The sequence below is a fragment of the Bactrocera dorsalis genome, chromosome 3 (genome assembly GCF_023373825.1).
Source record: "Bactrocera dorsalis isolate Fly_Bdor chromosome 3, ASM2337382v1, whole genome shotgun sequence".
Classification (NCBI taxonomy): domain Eukaryota; kingdom Metazoa; phylum Arthropoda; class Insecta; order Diptera; family Tephritidae; genus Bactrocera; species Bactrocera dorsalis.
Window position 1 is genome coordinate 76,134,738 of NC_064305.1, and position 19,347 is coordinate 76,154,084.

At 36.9% G+C, this 19,347-nt stretch overlaps 2 protein-coding genes across 8 annotated transcripts in view; one reads left to right on the forward strand and one right to left on the reverse strand.

Moving 5' to 3' along the window:
* LOC105229112 (sodium channel protein 60E) overlaps nt 1-19,347 on the reverse strand; it is a 292,253-nt gene that overhangs the window by 104,257 nt on the left and 168,649 nt on the right. The gene's annotated exons all lie outside the window — the stretch shown is intronic.
* Nucleotides 1-19,347, forward strand: part of LOC105229111 (mitochondrial thiamine pyrophosphate carrier) — a 136,732-nt gene that overhangs the window by 60,842 nt on the left and 56,543 nt on the right. For all 4 annotated transcript variants that reach the window (XR_007422399.1, XM_049453472.1, XM_029551499.2 and 1 more), the window contains one exon: nt 5,088-5,192. The gene's annotated coding sequence lies outside the window, so the exon portion shown is untranslated. The remainder of the gene's footprint in view (nt 1-5,087; nt 5,193-19,347) is intronic.

Sequence of the window (19,347 nt, forward strand, 5' to 3'; positions counted from 1 at the left end):
TTGAAATGGTGTGCGTTTTCTTGAAAGAAGCAGGGTTAAAGTCGTAGGTGATGATCCCAACTGCTATGAATGCTTTAATGCTACAGCGGATTGACAGGGAATGATATCTTTTCACTATTCTTCCGAATGAAAAATTTTGTGAGGATCCTCAAATGGACTTTAAGCCATAAATCTTGTTTTTTTTTTAATCTTAGATTATTTACGAACCCTTTTACAAATTGTGAAAAAACCCGCGGTTATATTTTTTTTGGCAAAATTATGTTTTCTTTATTCAACAGCTTCCTTCAGGAGTGATTCACAATACACTGACTGTAGGGACCCTTCAACTTTTCGTTACCATTTTTGTAATACAATTTGTACTTTTCTTTGATAGGCTTCAGTTCCGACGATCACCTCTTTATTCGGCGAAAGTTTTTTCCTAGCGAGTATTCTTTTGAGATCTGAGGATAAGCAATAGTCCCTGAGGCCAGATCTGGAGAATACGGTGGATGCGGCAGCAGTTCGAAACTGAACTCATGGACTTTTTGCCATCGTTTTCACAGACTCGTGACACAGTGTATTGTCTTGCTGAAACAGCACTTTATTTTTCAAATGCGGCGGTTTTTCGCTTATTTCCTACTTCAAACGGTCCACTGATGCTATGTAATAGTTGCTGTTGATGGTCTTTCCTTTTTCAACGTAAAATTTGTTCCATGCTCATTCCAAAATACAGGCGCCACATCCTTGTCAGCCGACTGTTGCGATTTTCATCGTGTGCAGTCCACATGGATGACTGTCGACTGGACTTCGAAGCCATGTTTCATGCATTGAAAATCTCCAAACACTGGCCCGAATAATCAACTCGTCGTAGTTGTTATTGTTTTTGTAATGGTTTTCTAGTCCCCGTTAGGTTGCTAAGGAATATATAAGTTGTTATCGAGGTCATCCAACGATAGGATGAGCTAACGTGCTGTTTCGACGGGGGTCAGACCATGGGGAGAGAGTTGCCAGATATGTAGGGTTAGTAGGCCGTGAAAAGAAGTGGTTAGTGTCATGCGGGGCCTCGTTGCATATATTTGTATGTCGGGGTCGATTCTGGATAAATAAAAGTTTAATCTGCTACAGTATTCAGAACGAAGCTACGCAAGGGTCATTCTCGATTCTTGTGAAAATTCGAGCTCATCGTCTGCCATGGGTGATGGTTTCATTAACTCGTCGTTGATATTGGTCAAAAGTGAGCTGAGATCGGAAGAATAGCTGGTACGTGGTGGACTGGTCATCCAAAGTATTTTGTGGACTTATTTGCAGTTTTCGTCGCTAATAACCATTTCTGTATTTTGAAGGTTCAGGCTAACTAAAAATCATATGGATATCAGGCCGGGGACCTCTCGAATTTCCTGTTACATATCCCAATTAATTTCTTGGGATTTTCTTTTTTAAAAGCGTCCTATTTAGTAAATTTAAGTTAATTTCTAGAAATATTACAATTTTGTTTTTGTTGTTGAAAAGCTTTCAGGTCCCTAAAATGTTTGTAAAAACAACAAATAATCAACACCAACAAAAACAAATCTGCTGTAAAACTGCAATTAATTTCCCATACCACTTAATTTTTAATTTGTTGCATGCCATGAAATTGCCGTTATTTCTTCTACAACAACTACACACCGAGCGGTCACCAAAAATTCGACTTCTCTGCCACCAAATGCAGCCAAACACGCCACCGTCAGTTGTAAATCAGAAATTTAGAAAGCGTAAAAATTTTATGCCAGCGCATGTTTTTGTTGTTTGTTGTGCACGTGCTACAAAAACACCAAATCGCCAGACTAAGTGCGCAAGCCGCTATAATGCCTACCTTTATTGCAGCAACACTCACATAAATCGTTTGCATTGCCGCTTATGCACTTTTGCTCCGCCATCGCCTTTTTAGTGGGCGATTACATTTTTTATGGCTTTCGTGGCAGCAACGATGCGTTCGCATATAAAACCGACGCTACACAATTTGAACTTCCGCCCGCGAATGTACATATGTATGTGCAGCCAAGCGCCAACAAGGAGCATAAGGTAAAGTGCCGTGATGTGCTGTGATGCGCTGCCATGTTATGTGTTGTTAGCGTGAACGCGCTAAGGAAGCATTTATGTGGCAATACCGTAAAACTCATAAAAATCCAATTTTTTGGTTTCTTCCTTTTTCGTGTTTGAATGTTGCGAGTTCGTAAAAAGTGTTGTAAGGTTAGGGTGCAAATAAATAGAGATCATAAATATGCTTGCTGTTGAGTAATAACGGCATGTCGTCAATAGCGCGCTAGATACTCATTAACTTGCAGTGTGTAAAGGTTAAAGGTTAGAGTGTTGGCTCCCTAAAATGTTTAACTAACGAGTGTTATAAAAGGAGCTAACATTAAAATTAAAGTAGACTTTTCTGAAATAAGAAAATGAAAGAATTTTGTCCCTACTCTTCACAGGTGAATTATATTTTTATAGCATAAAAGGCTGTAATAAAGTTTTTTTTTCATTGTTTGTTGGTACAGTTTGCCTGGCAGCTATATCCTATAGTGCCGCTATTTGAAAAATATGTTGGGTTATTGTAAAAGCTGATCCATTTCGAGGTTCCCTACTTTATATATATTTTTTTAAAATTATCTCTTGAAATTCCGTTGTGTCCAATTTTCGATGACTCGTTTAAGCATAATGTCATCGCAATAATAACTGCCGAATGACACGCATGATGCTTTACTCCTACACCTCAATCGAATTAGGATTGTCCACACATCTGTCTTGTTGAAACCAAATGTCGCTGAGATCACAAGCTTTAATTTCAGGCATCAAATAGTCGGTTGTCATGGCTTCATGGTCATGACTCCACCGACCCAAAAACCACACCAAACCGCTGCTTTTTTTGTCCTGAATCACTTCAGGTTGCTTTTCGTCACAATTTTGTTTGTTTACATACCCATTGAGCCAGCAATGGGCCTCATCGCTGAACAAAATTTGGTGCGAAAACATCGTATTTTCTTGGAGCTTTATAAGAATCCATTGAACGAAGCGATGTCGCTTGCAAACGTGGAGCGGCTTCAGTTCTTTCACAAGCTGTATTTTGTACGCTTTCCAATTAAGACGTATGGAATGTCAGTCCGAGTTGCTGCGTAAGGCGCCGAATCGACTCTCCACGGTCTTCTGTACACTCTCAACTACGACTGCTACATTTTCTTCACAGCATGCTGGACGTGGTCTATTCAGTCGAATATTATCCGATAATGAATTCTGGGTCTCAAGGTGAGTGATGGTTTTGCGAATAGTATGCTCAGTAGGCTACGTGAAACATATTCTTTACAGGAGCTGGGTCGGAGCATAATAGAAGGAAGTTTCGTGTCGCTACAAAGGCTTCTATAAACGTTTCAGTGCAGCTCAGGGATGTCAATAGACTTCGGCAGTAGCTCAGCATAGTGAAAAAGGAGTTTAAATTGCATAGCTAGTTTTATTTGAGCTTAGCAAGTTCGTTGATTTGGGAGTTGTGTTCTTTTTCCAAAATGTTGCACAATGAACGGGTGTATATAGTTATTATGAGCTTCTTCTGATTCGAATCTACCATGTTGAGGAAGTAGGGCTGTTGACTTCAATTAGCAGATCAGCGAAGTAAGAAAATACTAAAAATTGTTCATTGTGATTCTTATCCGACGGGAATTGGTTTGAGTTTATGGTGTTTAAACATGTACTTCTTTCAAATATACCTTTAAGAATTCACAGTTGACAATGTGACTTTAGGTTAGGTTAGGTTAGTGTAATCTGGTAGGCCAATAAGCCGATACCAGATGGAGTTTAGTTCGTAGGTCAATGAGGAGTACGAGTAGTCATCCTTTAGAATATCTACGCTTGACGCGAATTTCAACAGACTTTGCGGCCTCACTATCGATACCTTCTTCAGTGTATCATACGTGGGGACCCCTGATGTTTAGAACGTAGTATTGCCATTGTGTTTCTGGTGCCTTGCTGTAGAGATTTCCTGCAACCTTCTCGATTTGTCAGCCTCATTCTGCGGGTAAGCGTCGCTACCAGAAAGTGACGTTAGTACGACTTTATTAGTACAAAACTTATTTAGCATGAGTTGCCTATATTTTGGGGGATACCTTTAGCGATGCATTGATGATAAGATTTAAAAAACATCCAGCTTTCTTATTTAAGAGATTATCGAAGGCACTATTTGCGGTTATAGAGTTGCGAAACGAACAAACTACATATAACAGATGTTTAAACATAATGGCAGCACTTGCGGCTAAGACTGGGTTTACTCACATACTCTTTTGTCGCTCATTATTGGCAATCACGAGAAAACAGCCTTGAAAGATAGCGAGCAGATACTAAATGTCGAATCAAACACCCTATTATAACTGTCAATCATTCTGTACTAAAATTTAATATATTATGCTTAAATTAGTAAAAATAAAAACTAAAAAAATATTTTTCTCCACTGCATTCTTAAGCCACTTTCTTAAAATAATTTCCCTTCGCTCATGGGGAAAATTTGCATCGAAAACCTTTGACTTGCAATTTCGTTGCGGAGAACAGACTTTTTTTTTGCTTGTAATCACACTAAATGCTCATTTTCCAAATAAGTAAGCACATTTAGTGCATAACGGGAACGTCCACCAACGTTGCTGGTGCAGCTGCATTCATTTTGGCACACACAAGGAACTGCATGTCAAAGTAAAATGGAATTTCGTTTCTCCTTTTGAAACACTTCTCCACTTGCGCCACTCATGGGTTTGGTGTGTGTGTGTTTCTGCACATGTTGATGCTTGTGGCTTCGTAAAGTTAAGTACTTCGATGAGCAGGCGTTATGTTTATGGAGGTTACAGGCATAGCAAGTGCTCGGGCATGCTCGGCTATGCCAGATAATAGCATAAGCGCATACTTGTGCACACACAATAACAAGAGCATAAATATTATTGACCGTGGCGTATGAGTGACTTCTTAAGTACACTGCTTGTGCAAGTGCACTCAGCGAAATATTTTTGCAGCTTTTCATAAAAATTATATGCACGTTTTATATGTATCAGTATCGGATTTTTTGTGGCAAATTTATAATTTTTTCTTCTGGTTTTTTTTTGCAGGCTATCAAGGTATTAAAGATTTATGCAAAAAATAGATGTTGTGATCAGGCACACCCTCACTGTATAACTACCTACATGAATGCTGCTGAACGATAGTTAGTTAAGGTAAGTGCTTGTTTTTTTATAGTAATTTAAGAAAATAAACAACTATATAGAATATTCCATGAAATTTGGAGCTTAAATAAAGAGTAAAGACATTAGCTTGGAAATAGTAATTTATTCGAAAGTGAGAAAATAATTTCTTGTATCATAAAAAGTGTGAAAAAATTTAAAAATGTTTATACCGAATTTCGTGCAGAAATCTTGTCAAATAAAAAAGTTTTCCATACAGGCACTGGATTTTGATCGATCAGTTTGTATGGTAGCTATATGCTATAGTGGCCCGATTTGCACAATTTGTGGGTAAATGGTACAGTTGTCTTGATCAATGAGCTATGCCAAATTTGGTGAAGATAACTTGTCAAAGAAAAAAGTTTTTCGTACAAGGACTGAATTTTCATCAATAAATTTGTATGGTAGCTATATTATTTAGTTGTCCGATATGAGCGATTCCGACAAATAAACAGCTGCTTGGTGCGAAAAGAACGTGTGCAAAATATCAGATCGATGTCTCATAAACTTCAGTCAGATATTGATGTAAAATATGGTGCACCCTTTATTGTTTATCCATTGTCTAAGTCCTTACATTTGTGACTGACAATGAAATTTTTTAGTCTTATTAAAGTGAAATTTCACTTTTCTATTAAATTTTATTATTTATATAAGCAATTGTGTTAACCACAATATTTTTTTAGAAAAACACCGCATAATTCCATTTACCACATTTTTTTAATAGTAAATCCGTCCAAAGCTTCATATTGCTATTGGCTATAAATAAAATAAAAACGTATAGTTTAGCGCAGTATTAACGCGCGATTGCGTCTCAATAAATAGCTCGCATTTTTTCTTGCACATTTTTGTATATATTTTGACATATCTACACAGCGAAAAACGTGTACATAAGCGCATGCGGCACTGCAGCACATATGTATATTTATTCCATATAAATATCTACATATATACTGAAACTGCATATTTGATTATGCGAAACAAATAAATATCGTTGCATACCAACAGGCGCACGCTGATATGTTTACTTGCTTGTGTGGCTACAAGACTGCATACTATACATATGTATATACAGATACATATATGCATAAGACTACATACTATATATAAGCACATACGTTTACTCTTCGTACTGTACAAGTTTTTGTGTTTGACCATTCGTGGTTATTGATGGCGATTCATTTTTTATAACAAATTTGAATTTTTTATTTTTAAGCTGTTTCCATAAATCCCCACTTGCATTGTTTAATCAAATACAAATGCCACTTTGGTCTATTCTGTTGGTGTTATTTTTGGCAATTTATCCATTGTCGGTTGAGGTATTGAATATTTTATATGTGGCGGTCGCTATTGTCCATTTAATTTCGCAAATACTCATAAATACTTGACCGACGTTGAGTGTTGGTTCATAGTATTTATTTATATTTTTTTTTTTAATTTATATCGGCAGCTTTGCCGGCTATGAATTTAATTAAAAAATGTTTGCTTACTTTGTTTTAAATTCTGTACAGTGTATAAATCGTAGTAAACTGTTTTTTGATTTTGAGTTTAAGAATTTTAAGTATTTTTGTTTGTACAATTTATTTAGTATAAAAAATGTTTATGTTGTTTAAATATTTGGTGTTTTCTAGTTAAATATCTATATTTCGACATTGGAAATGTCACATACCATTCGGAAAGTGACAAATATTCAGTAAAAGGTCTAAAATTTACGAAATGGGTCGCTATTCAGCCGTCTACAGTTCGTAGATTGGGCAGAAGATCGTTTGACCGAGGATGGTCAATTTTACCGAAAAATCATTTTTTCGGAGGAGGCTCATTTCCACTTCGATGGTTATGTTAACAAGCAGAATTGTTGCTTTTGGGGCACAGAAAACCCGCACGTAATCGTCGAGAAGCCAATGCACCCAGCCCGAATCACTGTATGGTGCGGATTTTGGTCTGGTGGAAAGACCTATACCAACACTGTTAATGATTTCTTACTACTTTTATGTTAGACATCAATTTAGCGAATGTCAACATAGTTGTCTGAGTATTTATTGAAATGCATTCTGAGCTTTTTGTTTTTTTTAAATACTTATATAGAAAAATGTTTGTTTTAGTTGTGAAAGAAGTTCAGAGTAAGAAATAGAGGTTAGAAAGAAAATATAAAGCGAGTCAGGTACTAATTAGTTTATATACAGACGGACTAAAATACAGACAGACCAATGGACATTTCCAAATCAACTTAACTCGTCAACCTGTTCATTTATATATTTTATAGAGTCTCCGAAGATTGCTTGAAGGTTTTTTAACATTAATCCGATTGCTTAGATCAAGCCATAGTAGGCTAAGTTAAGCTGTCGATGCTAACAAGTATCCCACCTGAACTGCTTAGAACGTCGGTCCATTGTGGACCCTCATATATCAATCAAACGGTTTGTGTCTATCACAAATTTGTTAATGCGAAAATGTTCGTTGTGCCTATGTTTCCTGCTTCGCCAAAAGTAAGACTGCCGAGATGTCTCAAATGCTGTACAATGGTGGAAAGAGTGTCTAGATATTTTCACCTCTTTTTTCCCATACCACTTTGACAAATTGTGTTCGCAAGATCTTCAGAATTTCGCATGAATTCCTATTGGACAATGTTCAGTCAGAACTCTCAACTACGATTGTGGCAAGATGAGCTTTGCTAAGAGTAGGCAATTCAATAGATCTTCTGCATACTACTCTGGACCAAAATAATCTCCTACTCACCCAGAAGCTGGTCGTCGACTAATGCCTAATAAGGCACATTAGTTCCACTTTGAGTGCATAGTTAGTGAGCTCAGTGCTATCACTCTCTGCTTTTGTAGTGAATGCTCACGTCCCTTAAAGAGGCTGCACTTCGTCGCGGGATCCCTCTGCTACCTTAGTAACAGCAAGTTCTGCCCGAAAAATACTACAGTGGTCCGGTAGCCTAAAGCTATGCTTGACGGAGAGCTGCTGACAAAAAACTCCCACTCCAACTTGCCATCATAGCTTTGACGCGTCCGTGAAAAAGCTTTTTGCGCCTCTTCTGCAGTGAAAACCTATCCACGTATCCCCCGTCGATATGTGAGCAAAGAAAAAGCAATCGGGAGACACTAAGTTTTCAGGGATGCAATTGTAGCTGATACCTGCTGTAATTTCAGTATGTCCATGTTTGGACCCCTTCTAATACAAAGCTTCCCTGAGCCTTGAGGTACTTTCGAAGCAAAATGGCATTACATAAGTGCTATCGTTCGTGTTGCCTATTATGCGCAGGATATGCCGGGAGATATGAGAGTGACAAGCCGTAGTAAAGAACTGTCAGAAAAGCTAGGGAACCTTAAAAAGATCCCATGACTCAATAATTGAAACAACTCGCTCAAACCTATCAAAGTGTTTGAAATAGTACAGTGGTTCCCGGGTGGATCTCCGATAAAATTTCCTTGGTATGAACAGTTTAATTTGTAAATTTCAGAATTCTAATTCCAACACCGTTTTCCGAAAATTGTTGCCTACATTTAGGAGCAAAGTCTTTTCCTTGCAAATTGTGGTGAATGTTTTATCGAACTTCTTTCTCGCTAAAATTATTTTGAAATAATTTCAGAATTTCAATTCCATCACCGTTTTGCGAAAATTGTTGCCTACATCTAGGATCAACTTGTTGCCTACATTTAGGAGAAAATTTTTTTCCTTACAAATTGTGGTGAATATTTTGCGTAACTTCTTTTGAGCCAAAAACATTTTGAAATAAAATTCAAAATTTTCTCTTAAGCCAAATAAATTCAGAACCACACGTGCCTGCAAATTTATTGCACAAGCAATTTAATTAAACAATGTACACGAATTTTTTCATATTTTATTTATCTTTTATTTACTTTTACCAGCATCAAATTGTTTACAAATGCTGCTGGTGTTAACTTCCAAAACATTTTTCTACACATTTCCACCCGCAAAAGCATTGTCTCACGGCGCGCATTCAGTCTTTTATCATAAAATGGAAATTCCAATATTTATGCATGCAACATGTAGCGCCGCCACGCCAGGGTATTTACTTTCATGCACACGAATTTTATTTATACAGTCAACAATCAGTGCATTATGGCCGGATGTCGGTAGGTTGCGCAAAACACATACAAATTCGTTTATGAGTACACACGCGCCATAAACACACACACACACATACGCAGGCATGTGAGTGTGCTGAAGTGTGGCGTGGGTACAGTGCTGTGGCTGCACAAAAATATTCCTACAAGCATTCCTGCATTCAAATACATACATATACTAACAAATACATACACATATGTATTACCACATACCTACAAATACATGCATGTATAGACGCTATTGCATGCAACCGGAGCTCAAATTATGCATTGCTTTTGTTGTTGCTGCACTTGTGTTGGCAACTTGTGCCGTTCGGCACCACAGCTTGGCAGTAATTGTATATTTATACTCACATGTTTAAGTAAAATTACACTTACGCACACATACACATGCAAACATGCAGTTTTGCTGCGATTGACTGCTGTGGGCGCCTGCAAGTATGCAACTGCATTTGCGGTGTAAATTTAAACATTTTTGTTTGCAATTTTATTTGTATTTGTTCATTGTGCTGTTTTGCTTTCTTCAACGGTAATTTGTTGAACTGTGAGCTGTAAGCAAAATGAGGGCAGCTGCGTGGTCGAGTGCGTGATTATATTTCGGTGTGTCGAGGAGTCAAGTTGGCAGGATTATTGTAATATTTATTAAAATATGCAAGGCGCACCATTGCAAATGCCTGGTATTTACATATTAGTTCTTATATGCACGTAGTCTATGAATGACAAATCTGATTTCGCAAATGTAGGCAACAATTTTCTCAATTTCTCAGTTCTAGTAAATAAAACTTGTGTGCAAAATATGAAAAATATTTAGAAAATTGAAAGTTTGTATGTTAATTATGCAACTGTAAATAAATTTCGAAAATTGTTTTGTTTTATTTGCATTTGCATATGAAGGTGTGCTCATATGTAAGGTTCATTATAGTTTTTTTAGAGGAATTTGTGTCAGAATTTCACATCTAAATAATTTTCATGATTCCGGCATCTATGAAAATATTTTGTTTTTATTGTTCTTCAGGTAAATTGAAGGGTTGAAGAAAATATGAAATTATACTATATGCTATTTTAAGTGGTATATATTAAGGGTGTTCTCTGTACAGACATATTTCACAAAACTTAAGTACCGAGTTTTCCAAAAGGGATGATATAATTTCTAAGTTTCGTTTCGTCCATTTTTCATATGTCATGATCCGTAATTTTTTGTTCATTGTATTCCGTACTGTTTACAATTTGATAATGGAAAGATATACGCAAGAACACGTTTACAAATTATTCAATTTTACTATCAAAATAATCGTCCTCCAATTGGTACTTTTCGTGTGCTTTTGCCATTTTATGATCTTAACAACCGTCCAGTTGTGCCCGCTATCCGTTGAATTGTTAACAGTTCGAGCGTAAATTTTCTTTACATAATGTCCATGTGCCAATAAGATAAAGAACCGCTTGAAGTAATGAAAGTATTGCTGCCGTTCAGGCCAGTGTTGCAGAAGACCGCATCTTGTAGACATGAAGACGTTCTCAAGAATAGTGACTGTCTCAAACAGTAACTTGACAGACTTTGAGAAAGAATTTGGGCTTGTATTCGTATAAGGTTGTTCTCACTCAAAAACTGAAGCCATTTGACTAACCCATACGTCGCGAACTTGCTGATTTTGGTTTCGAACAACCAAAAAACGATAACGATTTTTTTAAGAAAACCATCGATCATGCGATGAGGTTCACTTTCATCTGTGACGCGGTAAATAAAAAAAACCTGTCGATTCTGGTGCGAAGAAAATTCACACATTATTCATGAACAACCAATACATCTACCTAAATTGACAGTTTGGTGTGCTGGAATCATCATCCTGTACTTCTTTCGAAATGATCGATGATAACCAACTTTTTATGGCCGCAATCAGAAGAAGTTGATCTTGACAATATCTGGTTTCAACAAGAAGGTGCTATTGTGAGAAAAAATTGGTGATTCGATTATTTGAAGAAAATTTGACATTTAATGCCCTCAAAGAAGTTGTGATTGAACATCATTAAACCTCTTTTTGTGGGGTTATATGAAGTCATTGGTCTTGAGCAATAAGACTATGTTCAAGTTTTAGAAGTCAATATTGTATTCGCTATTCATGGCATACGTCTAGATTTAGTGAGGAAAGTACTCGAAAATTGGGTTCATCGAATTCGTTTCTGAAAAGGAAGTCATGGAAATCATTTGAATGATGTTATAGTTAGAACTTAATTGTATCCATTCAATTTTCCTAACAATTAGTGTGTGTGTCCTTTTTTTTCGAAAAGAATTTATGTCACTCTTATTGGCAAACCCTGTAGTTCTATACTCTTATCTTCTGGAAAAAAACGGTCTTGGAAGTTTTGCTTTGTAAAGATTAATTTTTGTTTAATAATCAAACACTGCATATCGCTCATTTGCTGCAAGACCGGCATAAATCAAAAAACGTGATTTTTGAGTTAATGCTGCAGAATTGTTCGTTTTATCATACTTCATGTTGAGTGAAAAATTCATATGAATACCTCTTATATGCTCCGCTTGAGAAGAGGTGTAAGGTTGGAGTCACCGTGTAAGGTTGTAGTCAGTTGAAAACTTTAAACGCGTTTTCTGGAGAATCGATTTTTTTGACTTATGCCGGTCTTGCAGCAAATGAGCGATATGCATTCATGTATAGCTTCATTTTAAAAAACTTTTGTTATTTAATTCATTAATATTATTAATCAGAATTGAAATGTTAAATTTGAGACCGAAAAGTAAAGTTCCGACTGATTGAATAAATTATTCAAGATTTTCCCATAAAATAATTATTTGTGACTGCGGGAGCAGCAACTTAGGTTTATTTACTTTTCATCAGCTTCACAAGCACAAAATCTTAACAGGAAATCCATTAGAGCTAATTAAATTATAATATAATAGAATTACATATATTTTCAATTAATAAATTATAACTTTTGGTTTGGAAATTAATTTTATTGACGTTATTATGAGACTTGCGGTTGCTTTTGGATTGAATATAATCATGAAATTGCTTCTGCAGTTCCATTTTGTAGTAGAAATAAATTAAGACAATTGACTTCACAACTTGGCAAGTGAGCTTGAAACAGATTTTGACCAAAGAGATGAGACATTGTTTACTTATACTCTTCTGAAAGCTCACGAAAATAGACTTTTTTGAAATGATTCTGAGGAATGGCACTTTAAAGAGTCTACACATACCAAGGCTTCGTCTAAAAGATGTTGCTATATACTATAGTCATATTGAATGTGTATTTCAATTTTTAGACTTTCTCCGTAGGGAAATATACCCTTATTATCACAATTGCTCTTCTGCTGCATTAAATTAATTTAGAAACCTGTGCTCCTCTAATCCGTGAACAAAAAACGCAGTTGTTGATGGGATCAAACAAAATGTAATGCGCTGAATGATGTAATTAGCATGACCAGCTGAGTCGATTTAGCCATGTCTGTTGGCATATAATACGTTTGTTAGTCCATAACTCAGTTTTTGAGATATTTATCTGAAATCCTGCACACGTTCGTTTCTCCCCTAGAACTCGCTCATATGTCAGAATCACCGATATTGGACCACTATAGCATATAGCTGCCATACAAACCGTATGATCGGAATGAAGCTCTTGTATGGGAAATTTTTTCACATGAGAAGATATCGTCAAGAAATTTAGCGTGTATTATTTTTGAAGCCAATGGTACAATCTCCGAAGGAGATATTCAGATCGAGTTACTATAGCATGTAGCTGCCATACAAACTGACCAGTCAAATGCAAGTTCTTTTAAGGAATCTTTTATATTAATGAAAGGTATTATAACTTGGAAGCGGCAAGCTTCAGTGCAACCGAAGTTCACATATATCTCTTGTTTAAATTGGAGATAAATTAGATTTTTCTTAGCGCTTAAAAGTAGGCAATATTTTTTTAGAGCGGTTTTGAATATTTCATATTTTAATAGAAAAGCTTTACATAACTATTATAAACTCCAAAAGGTCGCCAAATGCCTGCAATTTCCCATCAATACTTATTATGCAACCCTGCAGCACGCAAACCTCTTTTAATACGTAAAATTTATCGGCTTTGTCTTCACAAATTCACAAACGGTATATAAACCTAAATTGAAAGCAGAAAGAGACAATGCAGAATACCAGGAGTTCTCGTTGTCAGCGCAAAGTTAAATGAAATGAAAACTTCAATTAAAATCGCCCAGCAGTGTATGCCATGGTATGCAAGGTCCACGCATCAATTGGCTGGCTGGTGGCAGCGTCCCAACTGCTTGTTTGCCTTTTGTGTCGGCGACTGTGTCAACATTTATGCGTGTGTTATTGTCAATGCGTTGTTGTTGTTTTTGCATGTACGCTCCGTGCAATAACGCTTTGACATTTTCAATATTCGGTATTTTTTTCATTGCAACACTTTTGCTTTTGTTTTTGCGTCATTCAACATTTCATTGCTGCATGGTTGTTGCTTTTGTTGCACGAAAAATTCCTCAACCACGCTTGTTTTTGGGTTTAAGACTATATCTTGATATATACGCACGCACGTATGTGTGTGTGTGTTTCTGCTTGTTTGCCCGACAATTCTTACTCCAGCTCCTTTTTTTTTTGGCTTGCGGCAGTTCTCTCAGGTATTTTGAATTTCGTGCTGTAATTGAATTTTATTGCTCGGAATGCAGCTGCTACCTTTTTCCGGCAGAGATAACTGTCGACTCTCAATCTACTGTTAATTTTGTTAAGGTTGTGCTTTTTGTGAGCATAAAAGTGAATACATGTGTATGTCTGTGTGCTCATATGTAGATTTTCATATGGATATTAGCTTCACAGTTCGCTTCACAGTTTTAATTTTATTGTTGTAATTTCTTTTAAGTTGGTGCAAATTGGCATTTTGTGGTCCTTTCACTGCGAATTTCATAGTCACACTCACACACCACAACCTAACGACCATGAAAATCATTGCTAATTGTAGCTCATAGTAGTGAATCAGATTTTGGTGAGCGGAAATATACTCAGAAAAGTAATAAAAAATTATGGACAGTAAAATAATATTCAGTGTGCTTTATAAAATTTGGGAAAAAATAAGAAAAATCTGTAACTTCTGCTTTGGCTTGCCACGAAATTTACAGCATCAGCGTGACAAGCTGAGTCGATTTGTCAGTATACACCCGAAATAGTTCTTGAGATATCGAACCTAAATTCTTCACATGTCCTTTTCTCCTCAAGAAGGTGCTTTTTTGTCGAGACCGTCGACATCGGACCAATATAACGTATAGCTGCCATACAAATTGACTCATCGAAATTAAGTGCTTCTATGTAAAAATTTTTCATTTGTCGAGATATTTTCTTGACTTTCGGCACAGATTATTGTCAAAAGCAATAGTGCAATCCACGAAGAAATTGTTCAGATCGGACCATTCTAGCATATGCCTGCCATACAAACTGAACGTTCAAAATTAAGACTAATATTTTGTTGCACCTTTTAAGCTATACAAAATGCACCTGTGAGGAGTATTACACCTTCGATGAAGCGCAAGTTAGCTCGTCTCCTTGTTTTCAATTAATTTCAAACGTAAAACCCAAAAGAGAAAAACAAAATACAAATCAATCATTTAACTAATAGAAAACTCACTTAAAAAAGTAATCAAAATAAGCGCCATTGAATAAACAATCAATCAAACTACTTGCACTTATTGCATGAAGACAAAAGCGAGTTGCAATTTGACTTTCTTTCCGCTCTTACTTGTTTTTATTACACATTTTGTCATTTGCGCAGACTTCTCCATAAAATAGCATTGCCAAAGTTGCCGCAGCAGAGTGTGCACAGCAATGTGGCAATACCGCAAAAACCACAAAATTCAATTGATTGCGAAAGTTGAATGTGAAGCTTATATATATGTGTGTATGTACACACATAAATTGTCAGCAAAATGGAATATATGAGTGCTTGCCTACATTTTCCTGCTGCCACTGCGCAGTTATGCTAGTGTAGGACCAGTAGTCTATACGTGTGTGTGTGTGAGTGTGTCTGCGCTGCTTATTAAAATGCAATTTGACAGCTACTAACACAGTTACGCACACTCACGGTCGAGCATTTCGCATGCGACCTCTCAATTTGCTGTGGTTGCCTGTGAAGCAGCGGCTGGTTGCGTATACGCAGTGGCAGACATCAGCTTGCTTTATAAGTATATATGTATAGGTATGTGCTGCTGCTAATGTGCTCACGGGTCGTGCTGCCAGTCGCATATACATATATTCGTGCAACTGCTGCACCTGAAGTGCAACTGCGTGCTGCCACAAATGCTTGCCTGTCACACTTGCAACGCCCAGCCAACTCCCTGGCATTTTGTCTCTACGCTTTGTTGTTGCTGTTGCCTTTGCTTTTTAATGCGATTTCGTTTTTGAAATATTTGTGTCACAAAGTGCAGTGTCAGCAGGCGGCGGCCATTGTAAATACATTTGACGGCTGCACTTGTGTGCTCACATAGGTTGCTGCACTGTTGCAAGTATGGTAGCACTGCGTATCAGTTGCGTGCTGTCCTTATTTCCATTTACACATTATGCCACTTTGAGTTGCTTTTATACCCACATGCATGTGTGCGTATCTACCAACTCGTTTACATACACTCACACACGCACACGCGCGTTGTGCTATTGGCTGTGGCATAATCAAAAATTGCTGGGCGAAGGCATTGGTAAAATGAAGAGCGACACTTATGTGCTTATGCGCAGGTATCGGATGCCTTTTGTCATTATGTGCTCGTGTACTTAGTAAGTGGGGCAATAGCTTCGATGCAGCAGCAGCTGTCTTGCTTGTCACCGTTATTGCAGAATGCCATTACAACAAATTACTGTTTATCGTTTTCGAGGGAGGTAAAAAATCATTTTCTCCTTTGCTTACACATTTATATGTATGTAAGCGTAAAAGTAATTAAATATCGATAATTATGTATTGATAATAGCCTGTCAGCGATATGGCATAATTAATGAACCTTTATTGACTTTGACTGATTGATCTATTTTAGAAGCTGAACTTTTTATGTTCTGTGTAAGTAGGCATACAATTCTTATTTAATTTAATTACACATTTTCTGAAACTGAGGCCAAAACACAAGCATAAAGTATTTACATTCAAATTATAAAGATTGGAAGCTTAAAGTGCTTAAGGTATTACAAGGGTTTCCTCGGGTAACAAAACAGCCTTTTTATACCCTGAAGAGGGTATATTCAGTTTGCCACGAAGTTTGTAACACCCAGAAGGCAGCGTCGGAGACCCTATAAAGTATATATATAAATGATCAGTATGTTAAGCTGAGTCGATGTAGCCATGTTCGTCTGTCTGTCTGTCCGTCCGTCTGTATACATATATACGAACTAGTCCCCTCAGTTTTTAAGATATCGTTTTAAAATTTTTCAAACGTTATTTTCTCTTCAAGAAGCTGCTCATTTGTCGGAACTGCCGATATCATACTACTATAATATATAGCTGCCATATAAACTGAACGATCGGAATCAAGCTTTTGTATGGTAAACTTTCACATTTGACAATGTATCTTCACAAAAGTTGGCACAGGTTATTTCCTAAGGCAACAATGTAATCTCCGAAGAAATTGTTCAGGTCGGTTAACTATAGATATAGCTTCTATACAAACTGAATGATCGGAATCATATGCTTGCATGGGAAACTTCACATTTGACGATACATATATCTTCACGAAATTTGGTATGAGTTATTGGTTATCGAGAGATTGTAATATACATATGTGAAGAGTATATGCTTGAGTGCCGCCGAAGTTAACGTTTTCTCTTGTTACAATAATATTTTTCTCATATAAAAGTTAAATATTTTATTAGATTTTTTTTGTTACAAATATACATTATTATTAACAAAGAAATTCTGAAATTTTTGGAAAAACATATTTAAACTCGGGCATTGCGACGCCATCGAGTGTTTTTGTGATAAGACTAGTATGGGTGCCAGGCCACAGCGGAATCGCAGGAAACTATAAAGCTGGTGGGTCGCGCGGAAGCTTGGTCATCGCTGAGCCACCGTCGGCGCTGCGCTGTCGCAAAAGTCTTTTGGTCCAAGTTCAATAAGACTAGCCACTCCCTAGTTTTGGAGCTTTTAACGGTCCATTGCCCTATTGGCGTCCACACAGTAAGGCTGGGAGTCCTACTAGACGCCATCTGCAGAAGCTGTGTGGAAGAAGATGACTTTGAATCAACTCAACCCTTCCTTCTTGACTGTCCCGCGTTTGGGAGGTCAAGCCTTAAGCAATATTTTTAGACATCCCACCGATCTGGCGGGAATGGAAATTAAATGCCTCACAAAGGATTACATATAGTAGTCCATGGGCGATCTTTAATCCTCCGGATCAACCGAAATTTTGTCGTGATGAGTTCGATATTCACAAGTCTATATCTATCTACATACGTATCTCGATTTTAGGCTAATTTAGATGAACAAAACTCTTATTTTCTTATCAACATCTTGCGAGGGTATAAATATTAGAAAATAGTATCATTCCAGTCAAACTTACAAATTCTTAATTTGAATTCATAAATTTTATAAATACATATATTTATAATAATTTTGTGAGGAAAATTTATAGGTTAGAACTTTTCGTTCGAGTTTATTGCAGCTTTGCAAAAATTACGCACCGGTAAACTAATATATTACATATATATTCAAAATACATATGTTTGTATGTTTGTTTGCAACACTTTTGAAAGTTTCCGCACACATGTTTTTAGCGTTAAGTGTTGACTTGACATCGGACAAGTTCCGAATTCGTATAAAGAAGAAAATTACACCGACGTGGGGGGTGGTAGTGGGTAGCGGAAACAGCAGAGTGTCGAAGCAGCGACAGTGCCCGACATAATTCATTCGAACTAACAGTAAAAATACCAACGAACAATATCATAGTTGCATTGCAGGCAAAATGCGTGTCTGCTAGTGGGCCTGAATATGTGTATGTGCATGTGCACTCACTAAAGTACGTGTACTTCGTTGTACTTGCACTTGTTAGTTAACAATCTTTTTTCTGCTGAACAAGCGTTTGAACACTTGCGTGTGAAGTGCAACCACCACTCATGCAACACTTAAGTGCGGGAATATGTGTGCACACACACACTTATGTAATAATATGCTCCTGTGTGTGTGTTATGCATTTTATTGCATTGGCTTTAAGTTTTTGTCTTCGAACAGCTTCTGATATGTTTTCGGCGTGTGTGTCGCTGTGTGTGAGTTTGTGCTCTGAAATATGTCGGACATCGTAGAGCTGCGACATTTTTGTTCACCCAATTCAAGTTCAAGTGATTCGTATCTTCGATTTGCAAGTTCTTGGATTCTTAATCAGCACTTTTCGAGTTTTTTGAATCATTATAAATTGGGCAAAGTTTATAGTTTTCTCAATAAATTTAAAAGTTTTGTTTCCAATCCGACATTTTGTCCTCAATCGAATAAAACGGCGTTTCCGCTTTGCCCCTTTGAACTTGCTGAATACCCAGAAGTTGATAACGGTGGTTGCGGAACAACATGTCTCCAGTTTTTGGCAAAATCTCAAAGAACTGCGGCAGTTTTAGATGTAGCAATTGAGCGTTTTTGACACCAAACCAGACTGATACTCGTTCTGCAAAGAAAATTTGATGCAAGTTCTTTCCTCAACAAAATTAACCATTCGAAAACTTGAAAACTCTATTTTCGGTTGGTAACAAAAAGACGTGTAACTTGGGTGTTGTAATCCCAATTTCACCAACGTTTTGTGTACAGTTATATATTAATTTCAAAACTACGCTACATTGTCATCCATTTGACATTTGCCAAAAGTAGCCGATTGATATCATTCTGATATATGTATACCAATTTGACGTCGGTTTGGCAGCTTATAACTGGCATCCGAATGGCAACTTTTATACAGTGTATACTGACAGTTGCCAACCATAAATAACTTTGGCATTTGCCATAAGTCATCTGTTCGACAGCTGTCATCTAAAAGCCATTTGACAACTGTCAACTGTCAGAAGTGAGATCTCCCATCCGTTTTTGTTAAATTTATTTAC